At 51.4% G+C, this 17201-nt stretch overlaps 1 protein-coding gene across 4 annotated transcripts in view; it reads right to left on the bottom strand.

Annotated features, from left to right (window-relative positions):
- Positions 1 to 17201, bottom strand: part of LOC120949718 (probable WRKY transcription factor protein 1) — a 100675-nt gene that overhangs the window by 46226 nt on the left and 37248 nt on the right. The window lies entirely within an intron of this gene.

Genomic DNA, 17201 nt, shown 5'->3' with positions numbered 1-17201 from the left:
TGCGAGTGATGTTGTTGTGAAACAAGCAAATACATTCGTTTCTTCTTGTAGATATTTGTTCGTTTTCTAATGAAGGAATGGTTTGCAATATTTGTGTGTGCCTTGAAGGCATTTTATTTATGGGAAGAGCAGTTTTTAACACTGATCTTAACAGCAGTTGTACACTTCTTCTGGGAATATTTGAAGGCACACGAACCCATCTTCAGCTCGCGTTGGCGCAGGTTAAAGATCACCGTTTGAATCAATTTGTTTATTGCGAGCAAAAAAAAAACAGCCCATTAATCCAAGATGGTGGAAACAGATTGCAGATTGATCGATCGCACACGAAGAGCAGCGGTTGTTTGGCAAATTAAATTCCCATTAGACACGTGTCGGACGGGTTCAGCCCATTTCTTCTTGCAGCTTCTTCATTGCGCCCAGCCGTCAGTATCAGTCGCACGGAAGCTTTAATTGATTGTCGTGTTTATGGTCGGAATCGATTGGACATGCGGCAAAGTTCGCATAGGACGCACAGGTAGCAAAGCATCAGTGAGCGCGCCAAGGACTTTGGAGCGAACCAGGGATCCTAACGGTGCGATGCTGCAGCTCGATTCCACTGTCAATCCCGGCAATTGTCCCGGCTGACAAGTGACCAAACCCTGAACAGCCGCTTGATCGGCCTCTTTGCGACTCATTCAGCTGCCATTAATCTTGCTTGCCGTCGCTAGGCCGCTTGCCTAGGCCTCGCCGAACGATCGTCGAATCTCGGCCAGTTGATCCGTGTAAATGGTTGAAATCAATTATTGTCACTTAGCGAAGCGTCGTAATTTATGTACTGCTGTGGAGCGGTCCTTTTTGCATTCCCTCCCCCTACGTTCGCGTCCCCTTGTGCCATCCATCTCCAGACAACCGGTGGACGATGTGTAGATGTTGTAGGGTCCAGCCGCACCGTACACGACACACTGGACGCGTTAGTCTGCTACGGATTAGTTACGGCAAGAGCACTAAGCGCGCTTAGCGTGTGCCCCGATTGTGCCCGTCGGCGATGCACAAAGACACGCTGCCCTTATGCCGCTGCTCTACAGGCTCTCACAGGCTGAAGCTCTCCCAGCCGTGCGCCGTCCGTGGTGCCGTCGGTGGGTCAATCTCAAGTGAGGTGTTCGATTTTATAGGGGGGTACACCATCGAGTTCGCATTTGTCACACATTTCTAGCAGCAAAAGTTCAGCGTTTGCCAACAACTGGTGCAATAACAGTGTTCCGGGTGTTCGGTTGTGTTGTTCGCCAGTTACAAAAAAGCGCTACCGATGGGCGACCGTTTTACGACGGGGTGCAGCAGCCGTTTGTAATCGAGCTGAGCTGTCATAATCGATTAAAGCGTTGATATCTTCTTCGATTTTTATCACTCGCTCGGTGGTGAAGCGAAACGGATTTACGACCTGTATAGCCGACGATTGCAGGCTACCGTTTGGCTTTGGCTTCGGTTGGACGATGAAAATGAAGCGGGAAATTATTCTTTCGCACTCGACCGGCGGCAATCGATCGTGTGCTGTGCGGTGTGCTAAAAGGGCATTTAATTTACATTTTAATTGAAAATTATCCTCACACCAGCTTCGAGTCGAAGTACCGCGCAGAGTGTCCTGCTTGATTAGCGGCAACGGCTGTGGCTAAATTGAAAGACGATTTGTGCGTCGGACGTGATAGAGATCTCGATCAAGCTCCTGTATGATTGAAAAAGTGAACATTTAAAAGAGTTTTAAGAGGTTTCCACTCAGTTAAAGCTAGGAGGAAGGACTTGATGCCACCGTTTCAGTCATCTAGATCGTAGCCATAACACTGCTCGAACAGGCGCAGGAGCACGATCGAAAATGGCGCACGGTCACCAGTGCCCAGGACGCAATCGAGACCTGCGAGAAGTGCATTACATAATGTGTGTGTGTGTGTGTGGGGCAAATAGTTTATGCGAACGCGCGAAGAGTGCGAATGCGAAAACCGTGACCACGCGCAAACGGTACGTTCGCACCACATTCGAGATGGAGTCAACAACAGTGTCCGCCTACTTTTCGTTCGCGGCTCGTAACGCCGGCGGGAGAAGTAGTAGTAGCAGTGGTCGTGGTGGTAGTAGCAATCGGGCAGCATGCAGCAAATGACGGATGGTGAGGACAGGTCGGCCGGTTGACAGTGCAGCAGTGCCGAAAGCGAAAGCGACACACTGTGAGAGCACTGTCGAAAATTGAATAGGCGGATCCGACGGCAGCTACTGTGAAGAGTCGACCCCCAGGTAGGAGGTACTGGTACACTTGAACTCCTCCCGTTTTTGTTGCAGCGAGTCGCATCTCTTGAATTAGCATCATAATTAATCCATTGTATCTGACACCCTCGGGCGGTGGGAGGTGGGGCAGCGGGATCGTGAAAAACACTTTGCGTCACACATCACATTATGCGTGCGTGTGTTTTTGCCTCCTTTTGTGGATCAAACACAGTCTCACGGCGCATCAATGGAGCCTCCAATTGAGAGCGAAATGAGCCAAGACCTTTTGGGCTGGCGGGAGCGGTTTTTGTTGTTTTGTCTAGTTGAGCTTTTTTTGGAGCAGTGATCGGGTGACGCGATCTTCCGACACGTTCGCCTGCCTGTTGTGATCTTCGCTGGCGCTTTGATGTGGCCGCCCGGTTTTGTCTTGCCAGCAGCCGCCAGCACTTCTTGGATGCTGGTGCGGGCAAAGAGCTTTCTCGTCCGTATTCTAGTGTTGGGAAATGGGTGCTCGCTTTTGGAGGTTTGGAAGGGCTCCCCCAAAATCAGAAGCGATTGTGCGATGGGGTGTTTAGGCCCAGAAATGTGACCCTTCAGACACATACAGACAGACACACACACAGGTAGGAACATCTCCTGCACACATAATGAATGGCGTTGATGCCGCGATGAGAAGGATCGGCTGTTTGATCGTGATGCAACCCGAGGACAGTTCCAAGGTAACCGTTGGAGGTTGCCTCGCATGTGTGCCCACAAAATGGCACAGCATGCCTTGTCGAGGCGAAAGAGCGAAAGAGATCGAAACCGAGCGATTTGACTTGAACCGATCGCGCGGATCAGATTTGTGTCTCCTTCGAAGGTGTAGGCCGCTTTCGGGGCTCCCGGGGGCCCAAGATTGATGACTATCAATCTCAAGTTTCGCCGCGACGAGGACTGTGGCGTCCACTTTGCGTGGCCCAGCGCTGGCACGCAAGCATGACAAACACGCACATGTACGCAGCGCACCCCCAGTTCGGTTCGGCGGGGTCGGGGTTTTGCGTATTTTCGAGGTTTGGTCCAACGCTTTGTCACTGTGAGCTGGCGGCGGGTGGACGCCGTCGAAATAGACAAATACTCGAAAACGGATCCAGAGCTACGGGGACAGCGGATTAGCGAGTCGCGAAGCTAAAAGGAACCCATTGTGCCGGGCGTGTGTCCGTCTGCTGGCTGCGACATGTCGACTGCGAATTTCGGTGGTCTGCGACGACGACTGCTACGAGATTTGCGAGATTTCAATTGGTGAAAACAGTTTTGCCATCATTAATCTCGTGATTTGGCAGAAATGTCGTCCCACATGGTTGAGAGAGGGGCCTCGAGACAGTGAAGTGGTTCGCAAAAATCATTGACCGTGGTTAGTGCTGATCGATCTCGAGGCGATCAGTTTGACGAGTCAGTCAGCTAGCCAGTCCGTCAGTCAGTCAGTCGGACTGTTTTCGTGCGCATGGCGTACGATTCGTGGAGTTTGTCCACTCGAGGGCAACCTCTGCAAGACTCCAACAAAACACACTGCCCGAATGCTCAAGAAGGACAAATGGAGCGAAAGACTAAATAACTAAAACCTCGATGTTGTGCAACCCGAGACACATGTCCGAGTGTGTGTGTGTGTGTGTGAGTTGAGTCGATCGTGGAAAATTGGCAAATTCTATCGATCAAAAGCTCGTTAGACGATTGATGACTTTGTTTTACGGTCACAAACATGCCACGACACTCACACACACACACACACACATAGACGATCGTAAGATTTACATCGCCCAAAACATGAAACGCGCTTGTCCGTGGTGAATGAAACACTGTTTTGCATCGTTTGAACTGGATTGTTTGCTGGATGTCGTTGGTGCAAAAGTTATGTAGGTTACGGGTTGGAAAAAGACGCCAAAGTGTATGCAAATTAGTGGCACGAATGTCATTAGCGCATTGATTAGGGAATGCGTCATTAGTTGTGCGCTCTCGAAGCGATTACAGCCGTCACAAATGACAGATCAATCTTTGCAGATTATGATCGGTCGACACGCACGAAAAGCAAGGCAGGAATCGGTATTAAACTCGCTTCTTGCTCAACAATTACGCACCACAGGACATTATTCATCATTCGCTCGCTTAAAGGTCCGTTGTTGACAATCAATTACCACCACGACCGACACGGCCACAAAGGGATGAGGAATGAAAAGGGTTGAAACAATTGCAACATGTCACGCCGCCGCACATTGATCGACATTACCGACATTCCTGCGCAGGGGTTTTTATGAAAATTTGAATTGTGGGCTAATAAAATTAAATTCCAATTTACGTCGGGGCCATCATTTGCTGGTGAGTTGCTGGGGCAAATCCCCCTCCCCCCTCCCGATGCTTAATTGACCTTTACCGAGAGCTTCCAAAAGCCACAAACACACACACATGCACGGTCGGGGCTCCGTGCGAGATAATCCAGTTTGTCACGTTATAATTAGGCATTCTTGATTGATTCTATTGATTTGTGCACCCGAGCCCGAGTGTGTGGCCTTCTGTCTTCCTCCGGTCGGGCCAAACGAGCGGGGCATGGAGCACAGGGCAGGAGCGGAGGTAAATTAACTCATTACTTTCATCCACAGCGCGCCGTCCTCCCTAATAATATGCTTTTTACACAATTGTTGTAACTTGTTGCATCTGACATTTATCGCGGCGCGGACATTGTAGCACAACGTAAAACCTGCTGCATCGTGCCCTTTTTTCTCTCTCTCCTGTCCCTTCTTCGCACGCCACCGCAATCCAATCCAGCTCGCCCTTCCACCCTGTGGTGGTGGTCAGAGAGTGCGAGCCGGTTCTGGAATCTAAATTGAATGAAAAGTAAAACAACCATCTAAACACTGAATCGTGCTGCACGTTGGATCGATCGAATGCGACCGATCGAGGGGGAGGGATTGAGGGGGTCGACTGTTTGCAGTGGAGTGAAAAACACACACACACCTCAGCAACTTGAGGCATTACCTCTTTGGACTCGCGCCATACTCCAGTTCCCCGGCTGCTCGGGCGTATAAATCTTTCCCTCCCAATCTCGTGCGCACTTGCGCGGTTGTTGTGCTGCGCTCGCGCGCGCACGCCCGTAGTCCTGCTGGTGCTGGTGGTGTGTGTGTGTGTGTGCCCTCTACAAAAGCGATCCGCCGCGCCGCACAACTGCCCAGCGAAAAGCTCATAAATCAACCAAAAAGCCCTCCGAACACACCAGAGCACCGTCCACCGGGTCCATCTGGGAGAGTAAAAAAGTGCACACACCCGGGCACACTCTACCGAACCCCGAGTGCAGTCCAGCGTCCTCCAAGCGCCCAAGCCAATGATGCTGGAGGCTCCGGTTGCTCTTTAGCGTAGCGCTTGGATTGGAAAACGGGCCACACCCCGAAAGCGTCGCCTGAGAAACGGCCAAGTGCGAGAACGTGTCTGCGTACGGTGAGGGACGGTTTTGCACGGGGTTTTCCCGAGTTGGAGGTGCTGTTGGGCTGTGTGTGTGTTTAGTCCGAGTGCGCGTACATTGCGATCTTGGGCGTGCACACGCTGCATTTCGCTTTTCCCGATCATCTCGTCATGATGGGCCACGCAAGGGAACAACCACAAGGGAACAACACCGTCCGAAACCATCGCGCTCGGCACGGTTTGGTGCTGGAAATGGAATCGAACGAAAACGAGGGAAAAACTGAGCACCAAAGTGTGGTAAACATCGAACAAAGTGCGTACGGCGCAGCAGGGGCCACCGTTTTGCAGTCTAATTGATAAATAAATTAAAATTGGCTACGAATCATAATTAAACCATTATGTAATTACGTGTCTGTGTTATGTGTCGTTTCGTTTTTCTCCTCTTTGGAGCTGCAGCGGCACTGTTGGACATACTGCTGCTGCTGCTGCTCCTTTTTGTGCAGTGCAGGAGTGAGTTGTTCCACCACAACCAGCGGAGGGCGTTTAGTTTCGATCCGATTCGATTCGGTGGTGCGTACGCTGTTCGTTAAGGCGATCGAGTTTGGCGTTTGGGCGTGGACCAACTTGCATCGTGCAGGCCGTGTAGGCCGGGAGGGGGTGTTGGAGGAAAACTGTGTGAAAAACGCGCACGATTTTGCCGGGACCGATCGCGCGCTTGTTTGTTATAAAACCGTCCGAGGGAGTCGTAGGGCGGATTGCGTGACCGATCGCGTCGGCGGTGGTGCAAGGTTTGGCTTGGGCAAGTGGAAGAATGTTTTCCTCATTAGTACATTTTTAAGGGACCGTTGTTGAAATTCCTGCCCTAGCGCTAGGGGGCCGTGGGGTTAGCGTTGGACAGAGCGACACACCGCGCTACCATCCCGGGATACTACAATTATCCCATCTGTATTCAACGCATTTTCACCGCGAAAAGTGTGTTGCAAGTTTGTTTGGAAAATGCTTTGTAAATGCCACGGGGGCCTTTTTTGTCCTCTATTTGAGAATTGAGAAACCATCAAAGTTACCAAAACTTCGCTTCGCGGGAGCGATTGATTGACAGCTTGCTTGCGGGGAGCAAAAAGCAGCCAAGTCATTAGTACTCGAATTAGGCTTCTTCCTCCTCCTTCCGTCCCTCTCTTCCCATCTTGAACCAATCAGCGATAGATTCATCAAAACACCTAAACAGTTTGCCGCCTAAATTCATCCGTCTAGTACGATAATTAGTAATTTACGTTGCCACAGGTGGGTACTGCCCTCCCACCCCCAGTGCCCCTGCCCGAAACAATTCGCGTCCCCAGTACAGCATGTGTGTGTGTGTATAGTAGAAATGGCGACGAATTCCCACTGATTACCTTGAATTCCCATAACGAAGCAAATGCCGGGCCCGCGTCGCGCAATCTCCATCGGAAACAGGTATAAATTAGCTTGAGCAGCTCGGGGTGAGCGTCGGTGGGAGGATGGCACAGTTGTCGCCCGGCCCCGTGCGATGGCATGTGGCAAATTTCCTAAAACAGCCAGCAGCCGCCAACAGCGCCCGATAGCCTTTGCGCGAGTGTGCGCGATGGGTCGCGCTTTTTTTCCATCGCTCAGTAGGGAATGCTTGCTCTCTCTCTCTCTCTCACTCGCTCGTTCTCAGTCTGTGTTTCTCTGGGGAGGAGCGCTGGGTGGTGGCCGCATTTTCCACCATCGCTAAGGGGAAAACTGCGAACCGGTACAGATCGAACCGCTGGTAGCACGATTGGCACCATCGCGCAGTCAGTTTACGGGCACATTCCGATGGCGCGCAAGGAAGGGCATGCGGAATTCGTCTCTTCACAAACTGCCACTCTCCCCTACCCACCCCGATCGTGTCAGTTTGGCCTCTCCGGACCGTCGTGGACGGTTGATTTTCGCCCGCTTAATTAAGTTGTACCGTGATTAGTACATTCGTAAATTGGAAAGTAACAGGTTTTAATCGATTTTTTATTTGAGAGCCCTTGCGGTGCTGCAGCCGATGCACTATTGGCGCACCAAGGATGCGCCTGAAACTGTCCGTCTTCTAGGGAGAAGGTTTGTGATGGTTCATAGCCATTGGATGCATTTAAAAAAATGCGTAATTTAGTTTACGAAAAAACATATTTCTGTGTCATTTTGTGCCTTGGGGTGGTCCTCTTGTGCTGCCAAGAAAAAAAATGGTATTAAAAATTTGATGGGCACTTCGTTTCAACCGGTTAAACCGCTGTTCTGGGCACAGTCGGATCGGTTTTACGGGCCTGTTTTTGATGGCTTTGCGCTTATGGAATCGAAGAGCCGGGAAGAGTTGGTCGTAAATTCTAACAAGCAATTAATACGTGTATGACCCTCGTGCAAGATACACGGTGCTGCGGCGATGATGATGATGAACTGAACGCTCCGATGCGTTTGGTGTGATTGTAAAAATGAAGTCTACGCCCTTTTAAATCACCCATTCAAATCCGTCCCGTAATGCAGCAGAAAACAGCTACATCATGCAGTGGTAAAATTAGCCCAACCTTACCGATCGGGAAAAGCGCCCATAATTCCTCGCTAGCAGCGCACACCGTCAACCCCTTCCCCCCTCCATCTAGCAGGAAATGTATGCGCCGTGTTTACACAGATGCTAATCAATGTGCAGCACGAACTGCTCGGCGGCAGCGGCGACGGCGGAACCAAGCATCGTGGCGCATCCAACGGCACCGTCATCGCCGGTTTGGAGGATGCGATTGCCGTTTAAATTAAGATTAGATATCACCAATGCACAAACCCCACGGCGCAACCCATTACGCATGGAAAGCTGTTCGCTCGCCGAGCCTCGGAGCACAGCGGAGAGGAATTAGGCAGTCCAGCTGTGAACCGTTCCCTCCGTGCGTTGCGTGGCTACGCTACCTTAACCTGCTTCCCCGAGCAGAACCGATGCGAGAATTAGCAAATAAATTAGAAATATTAACGGGGCGCACGGTATCAGTGGCGGGGCGATTGCCGGGCGGAAGCAAACCACGACAGGGCGGGGAGACATTAACGCGGAGACGTTTTCATTTAAATTCAACGATGAGTAAATTCAACTACTCGAGTCAACCGCCGTCACACTGCCCATTCATCGTGTGTAACTGGGTGACTTGTGTAACTGAGCGAGCATGTGAGGTCCGAAAACAATGATGCAAAGACAGACAAAAAAAAACCCTCCCCGAAAGCACAAGCAGTAAATAAATTGGAATCATTTTATTTAATCGCTCGCCACACATAAATCATGCTAGTGTTAGCATAAATCAAAATCGATGACACACGGGGGTCCTTCGACGGGCTTTTGAGATCGATGGGCTAAAGTGGGTGGCAGGGAGAGGGGTTGGGGGGCGCCGATAAGCATCTAGGCTTTTGTCACAGTCGCATCATAAATCAAAACAACAAGGCCACATCACGGTGGGGAAGGCGCAATCGCTTCAAGGCGGTATGTTTTTTTGCTTTTTTCTACGGAGAAGAGTCACCATTTTTGGAGCTTTTAGTGTTAGTCACACTTGAACGATTGTGAAGCGCATTTTTTTCTCACTTACAACGGAAAACAGTCCCTAAGTAGATCAGGCATACTCCTACCATCGGGTAGGTTGGGCGCTCGTTCGTCTTTTCTACCCTCCCGAGCACTTCTCACACACAAGTGGCGCGTCTGCGTGTCGGATGATGATGATGAGCGAAACCCGATTGCAAGGGTGCGATAAGCACGAATTTATGATGCCATGTTAGCGAATTGAGTCGTTTCCATTTTTCATCTCACCTATCCGATGCGCCTGCAATGTGAATGAAGAAGGTGGGGACCGTGGCGGATCGGATTGGAGCGTGCTGATAAGCGGAATGCTTTCGCGCGTTTTTCGTTGTGAAATCATTTCTCACTGAAAAGCAGCCGCGCACCGGTGCGGTGGGAGAGGGTTGCTTTTTATCTGTTTGCAGTGCATTTTCTACGTTTTCTATTTGTCACTCGACGGGCCGGCCGGTTGATTCCCACGCGTAAGTTGATTTGCTAATTGTCAATGTGGCGTCGATCGCGATCGCCAGTCGGTGGTCCAAAATATGCGACCGCAAACCAGGTGACAGAAACGAAAATCGCGAACGTTCCCTCCCCATCCGAAAGCAACTGTCCGGCGTGACGTACGTATTCCTTTTAAAACAATATCACTCAACTGCTCAGCTGGTGAAGGGGAAAGGGCTGGAGGGTGTTGGCTAGGTTGTGATACCACGCCGTGGGTTAATCGCGCAGCCTCGCCGAGCAATCTTGATAAGGGGCAACCCTTCGAGGGACAAACGTTTTCCTTCACCCCTCTGTTTTTGCCGGCGGGAGGGCGTGTGTGTGTGTTTTTCTGTGTCCAGTTTGGAGCGTGGTTCATTTTCTATGCATAGGGGGGCTGGCCCCGGTACTTTATGGTTATGGAGCAGGCATAAAAGGGAGCGTGAGCGCGTGAAGCATAATTCCATAATTTCCCGTTTGCATTGTTACCGCTGCACTTCAAGATCCCCATGCAGAAGGGCCCCCGTTACGCTCCACACAATCAACCCTATGGATTCGTAGGGAAGACAGATAGAGCGAGAGAGAGAGAGAGAGGGAGGCTTTATCGTACCCCTTTTAAGACGATTTCTCATCGCATCGCGGAGAGGAAAGGACGTTTATTATGATTCATATCAACGTGCGGACAGGGATCGGGGCCAATCGCGCTCCGCGAAGGGTCTCCGTGCTGACTCATAGTGTGGTGGGGGCCCTTCCTCTCGACAACATGTCATGGTTGCTGTTCTATTTTACTGCCTCACCCATATCCCGGCGAGAGTGCTGGAGTGATTTTCTGTGTACAATATAGTTTTATGCGCAAACACAGCGGCCCCATGTACGTAGGATCGGGTGCGCTGGGCACGGGCAGGGAAAACGCAACTTATGCTGCATGGATGGAATGCAAACACTGGCGTTGTTTTATAATTTCCATCTGATAGCAATCAAACATTCTGAAGCGAGAGCGAAACCCCCGCGACAGGCAGCAGCATGAGGAGTTTTGTGCAAGATTTCACGCTTTCAACCAAACGAGCATCGAGCACGAGGGAAGGAATGGCGGGGGGGAGTGTAAATCGTGTACACCACGGGTACACCAGGTCAAACAAATGCTTGACCAAACTGTCCCCTGTGCTTGTCCGTCTGTTTGAGCAGCAAAACCCCCGGTCGGGAGGGTGTGATGTTGGGTGGGTGAAATTAAATCGTACCGAGCAAGGGGGAGTGTAAAATCGTGCATCAAGAAGCCATTTCGTTGTGGATTGAGCATTAACTGTGTAAACGATTGTGATCGTAATGGAAAAACGTTTCGGACCGGGGGAAACATGCTTTGTGCCAGGCAGCTCGTACCCACTTGGGCAGCACTTGGAATGTGCCAGGTCTCCCAAGTGACTTGGGAGTAGTTGCAAAATACACTAGCTAATGTAGCGCCTTACAGAACACAACATATTGCAGCCTATAAATTACAGAACCTCATCACCATCATCATCATCATCCTCATCAGCGCAGTGTCGTTTTTCAAAACCAGGCCAGAGACCTTGTGGCTAACCTTCGCAACTCGGGAACGCTACGCCACGGCTCCGACGAGCTTCCTTGTTTCTTCCAACAAACTACAAACGATTTCAACGCACACCAAGGCAACGAACCCGCGTGATGAATGTTCCACTTCTAAGTACATCAATTGATTGCCCAGCGCAGCACCGTTGCTCCCTGCTGATCCCGGAGATCCATTTCCAGACCCAATCCTCCTTCCTTCCTCCCGTCCTCCGTTAGCCGCCCTCTACCGGCTGCTACACTGACCGATCGCAGAAAGAAAAGAAAGTGAACGAAAAGCCATCGGGGTTTGGCGAGCACGCGGTATCAAGGTGGAATCGATGCGATGAATTATAAATGGTATCAATTAAATGGTCTCGCGAATGCACCGACCGCATAAACGTTGCCATTCCGTCGAGCGCTCGACACGGGTCTTTCAGCGCAGGACGCAGTCGTTATAATTTATCGCCGTTACGCGAAATCGGTCCAAGCATTCGATGCCCGCTGCTAGACAAGAAGCTCTCCAACGAGGCGCTGGGTGTGCATTCTGGGCCCTGGGTTGCAACTAGGCCATCATCGCTTTGATCGGGCCTGGACTTTGTTGCGTTGCAGCGTTGGTTGCAGTGTTTGGGGCGAGCGATATAATGGACCCGCCGTATCAATCGCCGCTGCTTGTGCAAAAGGGAACCGCAAGAAAGAAACCGTTTTTCCTTCCGATTCCGATTTGGGATTATTGCTCCTTTGTTTCGCAGTTATTACTCTTACTGCCGCAAACGAACCAGCGTACTCGGGTCCGCCCTGGAAAATACTTTCCCACTCGATCGTCCATTATCGGTGCCATTTCTAGTCTCTCTGCCTCTTTCGATACGGCTATTTAACACATCAAAGAGCTTACAGAGTGCTTCCAGAATGGAAAGCATGGATAGACGAAGGGCTTTTCTCTAATGCTCCCTCGGGGCGTGACACCGGCCCAACGGTGTGGCACCTTCTCGCACGGCTGCGGAAAGAGACACAGGCTGGACGGGTCTCGTTGCAGCAACGTGATAATTACATTACGGTAATGGCCGTATAATTCTGGAATTGTTCCGATGTAAACAAACATTTGAGTAATGGGCCCGCAGGATGGGCCCGTGTGCCCACTGTCGGCCCACTATCGGGCGTATGGCAGAATGACCCGCGGGTACGTTTCATCCCCATTTAAAGCCACCGGGGGGAGATAAACACCGGGCGTAAACGGGGGTAGGCGTGCTACAGCCTTTTGCGACTGTAAATAGCTGAAAGCAAATTTTCCTCCGCATTCTCAATGAGCCCCGGAGGGAGCGGGTGGGTAGAGTAGAACCCAGCGGAGCAAGCAAGTGGACCGCCCGGAGCTCACGATCACGACTGAATGGCCAGGAGGGGGTTTGCCCGGCAGGTCCCGTTAGTTTAATTAAAGGCAACAATATATCCTCGTAATGGCGATTTCATAGAAATAAACTAATCATTAGCGTAAGGGCGGGTTGAAGAATACTGCGAGGTTATCGGTAGATGATCGCAGCCGTCGTTGGTGATACGTTTGTTTTGTTGAGCGCTGTGGAATGCAGCTGGGGAATAATTCATACCACCACAAGAATGGATAATTATCATTGTCAAATCGTATCACAGGCCGGCAGAGGCCCGACGAAGATAGATTAGCGAAACGCGATCGAACGAGCGGCGACGGTGGGGCGGCTTTAATCGATTGCACATCACGTAAGTGAAATTTCCCATTCGCCACATACTCGATCATTGCGCGTGGCTTACAAATCGCTTCATTTTCACCTCGGTAGCATGTGGTGCAATGCTTCACTTTCTACTACTCTCCTCCGTGCGACGGTTCCGACGGATTGCTGCGATCGGGCGCCACCGAGACTCATCTTGAACATCATCATCGGTAACGTGACTGTGACACGATCGTGATCGCGTCTCCGGAATCAAACATTGCTCCGACGAAACGGGGGAGTTAGGATTGGGAGAGTGAAACAAAACATGAAACAAAGTAGATTTAATTACTGTATGAAAATTTATGATCGCAACCGATGCAACGCATTCGTTATCGTCGGCGACTGCGCAAACTCGCGTGCCATACGGTCGTTTCGCGCGCTCGAACGGAAGATCTATTCGTCGGTTTCGTTTCGGTTCTTTGTCCCGCAGAGGAAGCCTAATGCGCCAAATGATTCGCGCCGGCTAGCGTTCCAGTGTCTCTCGTCGGTCTCGCCGTGCAGTTTGAGCTGCTCCGTAAGGAGATTCCACTGGAGCTGGAGGTTGACAAAGAGTAAACTAACTATGTGCAGCAGCTTGCAAGTGAGCCTTGCTCGTCCGAGAGCAAGCGTCCAGAGGGTTTGCAGTTTAATTGGTTTGCTGCAGACGCCACCGGCGCAGTGCCCGCTCGCTGCTCTGCTTCACCGCGGGCAAACGCTCGGAGGAACCACGTTTCGCGCTCGTTTGGTGTCGTTGGGAACTCCTTCTCCTTCCTCTTGCCTGATGCCGGTGAGCTATGGTGGTTATGGTGGCTACCGTTAGCGCCTCCCATATGTAAGTGTGTGTGTGTTTGGTGGTGGTGAGGAGTAGAGTTTCGTTGACGCAGTGCGCAGACTTTTGCGCAGCAGGGTTTCGGAGCATAATTGATTGCTTCTAATGGAGGCAGGCCGTAAATTCTTAGAGCGTGTGAAATTCATTCGAGCGATCGCGCTCTCTTCCTCACTCGCTCACACTCTCAGCGGAGTGCTCCAACGACCGTTACGGGTTGACACCGCGGTGCACACTGGCAGTGCTCGCGAAAGCGAAAGAATTTTAATCGGTTTCCGAGTTAATTGAAACTGAAAACGGTTTTGCACCGCGGATTGCGGACTGTGTGCGCGTTTGCTGTTGCAGTTGCAGTTGCATTTGCGCTGCCAGAGGGCATGCGCTTCTGACACTGTGTCGTTTCCCCTCCGTTTCGCCGGCTCCGTTAGGGGAAGGGAAGCGTTCGAGTGCTTCGAGAGGAAGGCATGAACCAATTTACAGTAGCTCATTTTACGACCACTACCGCGACTGTGGTGATTCAGGGTGATAATTGTGACCCTTTTTTTCGCAAACCCTAAAGGTGGCTGGCGTGAAACTAGCTCGACAGCGAGCTGCTCCTTGTTACCGTTTGTTCCGCGAGTGGCAGCGATCAGTCAGAATTGTCAAAAGTACGTCAAAACAGCAGCCCGCTGTCAGTGCTGGACGCCAGTAAAATCAGGACGAGGTCAATGGAAATGATACGCGTGCGGCTTTCCAGCGGGGGGGCTTCGACTGGAATGAGCTGGTGTGTCATAATAATTGCTTCCCATTTGCCACCCGAACCGGAGCGACCCCGCACGCCAGTGCTGCCGGCACCCCCGGCTCCCGGATGCAGGTGCACGAGGACGACGCGACGCGAAATGACTGCAATGTCAAAGTAATGACTCGATCAAGTTGATGGACTCGAGTGGCTGGCGAATGGTTTGCACACCTTCCTTATGTTTGCATTTAGGCCGCAACTGCTTATCAATCAAAGGCAGCGGGAGAGACAAGCGTCAGCAGCGAGTGTGTGTGTGTGTGTGCCTGGCAGGCTGTGAAAACAAATACCCAGTCCTTTGCTGCGATAATGATAGCGTTTGGTTTGCGGGATGGGAAAACAAGGGTTGCGTTCCTCGCTTGCCGCAGCATTGAAGTCTTGTGTGATTTGCGCCCCAGAGCCAGAGTCTTTACAATATGTACGCGCTGCATTCCACTCACTCTCGCATCACATTCACTGTTCCCGGTCGGCACAATTACACCGTTTGATAAGCCACCATGGGAGAGGCAGGATGTGGCGCAGCGGTAACGCAATTTTTCAAAGCTCATTTCATGACCGGCGGCGATGGGAAGCGATTGTTTGTAATCAATACCAGCAACACCCCGTCCCATTGTTAGGACAAAAATTGGCACTTGCACTTGTCCGCCCGATATTGCCAAACAGTTTACTTTCAATTACGCAACCGAGGCAGTCCCAACGCACCGATTACAGCGAAAGCGCCGGTGGGAATAAAATGTGTCCGTTTTTGTGCGAATTTCTTCCCCCTCTACCCACACTCCTGCGTGATGCGGATGTGTGTGAGAGGTGGTCTTGCGGCAGGATATTTATCACGCCATTAACAGTTCCAAAAACAGGCAACAGTGCAGGCAGATGGACACGATAGGGCGCGCGTCGGTATCAGCTTACGCAGCGCACACACCGCCTCTTAAAAGCGATGCCGCCGATGGCGAAGGTTTTTGGGGTGCAAAAAAAAAAATCAATTAACTGAACTTGCCGCAAAAGGCAAACACATAGCCCGGCAACGCATAAAACGCTGTAAAAAAAACACCATCGGCAAAGAGAATCTGCCGGTAACATCTTCTCAGAAATGCGCTTGTGTGACGGTGGCGGGAGGATGCCGCCCAATCTTCACACACACACACACACTGAGGGACCGCATTCGCGCTGGGAGATCATCCTGCGGAAATGCGCGTGGCCAGTCGCATTCTCACCGTGGCCGTGTTTTCTCATGTCGCGCGGTCGGGGCGAGACTTTGGATCTGATCGAAGAAAGCTGATTATTCATTTAGCCCCTGGGAAATGGAGCTCTTTTACCTCTTTTTTTTCGGGCGGGAGCGAAAGGGCGGCATTTGTTCACGCAGCCACGCAGCTGAGCGGTAATGTGTCTTTTGGGTTCAGATTTGGAATCGGAAAGGAAAAACCCTTCGAGGCGAATTGCGATTCGCTTCCGACCTTCGTCTACGCGTCCGTCGCAGGCCCTAAGCTGCGATGCAAAACGAGCATGCTTTTACACACATCACACACACACATATGCCTCGGAGCGTATGGGACGGAGCGGAAACAGGGATGCCATTGTTTCCATTTACGTTTATCGCGTGAAGCGATAAATACCATCGCCACGTTATGTGCGTTTTGTGGGGTTGCGTTCAGGGCACTGGCGACACCACACACCGGTCGGTATGGCTCGGCGGCTGGGCTGGAATGAGGTTTTCTTCCACCACCGCTCTCGGCCTAGACGGGGCACTTTGCGCGGCAGGATGATTAAACGATTAAAACCTTTCTTTTTGCGAATAAAACAGGTCGTTCGCGAGGGGCTTTCACACGGAGGTCTCATCGGCTGGCGGCGTTTCCCTTGCACACACCTGTTGCACTGTTATGCGATGCTGTCCTGCCACTATCTTAAGACGATGTGAACGTGAACAATAAACAAGGAACCAACCTCAAGAGGCACATCTCGCTGCAAGCATCGTTTTCATAGACCCAGTTGACACCAGAGATTAGTTTCGGTCGTCAACACCACACCGCTGATGGCAGTGTTGAATGATCTCCTCCCCCTTCCCGGTAAAAGGTTCATTCCCTTTTTCAAACACCGATCAATTATTAAAATTTAATTACTTTCCCATTAACGGTGCAATTCCGCTTGCGTGGCCGCTCGTCCGATCTCGGTGGAAGGTGAAACCGACCGCCGAACGCAATCTGCAGAGCTCGAGGGCAAAGGCCATCCGTCGGAAACAAAAGGCCTGGGTGGCCAATCGCCAACATGCCACCGCCTCTTCTTGGCACTCAATCAAGCGTGGCGGGGTGGATATATACAAAAAGAACCCTTGTCCTCCAGCATTGTCTTTCGCAAAACTGACCCAGGCACCGAAGGGAACGAGTCGCGAACCGGCGAGCTCGACAACGTCTTTATCGTAGCGTCGTCTTCTTGGTCGCCCGTATGCTTATTGCCTCATTTCACGCTGGTCTTTTGCAGTCCGGCTTAGCGCGGGATCGAGATGGGCGAACCAGCATTTATCACACGGGGGTCGCACAATGCGCACACACCGCCACCAGCTGCCTCAATCAACATTATTCACGCTTTTCTAAATTACGATTATCCCTCCGCCGCACGTCGAGCTGTCGAGCGAACGGCCAACAG

The sequence above is a fragment of the Anopheles coluzzii genome, chromosome 2, assembly GCF_943734685.1.
Source record: "Anopheles coluzzii chromosome 2, AcolN3, whole genome shotgun sequence".
NCBI classification, from domain to species: domain Eukaryota; kingdom Metazoa; phylum Arthropoda; class Insecta; order Diptera; family Culicidae; genus Anopheles; species Anopheles coluzzii.
Note: the sequence above shows the minus strand (reverse complement) of the source record. Positions and strands in the feature narration are given on the sequence as shown.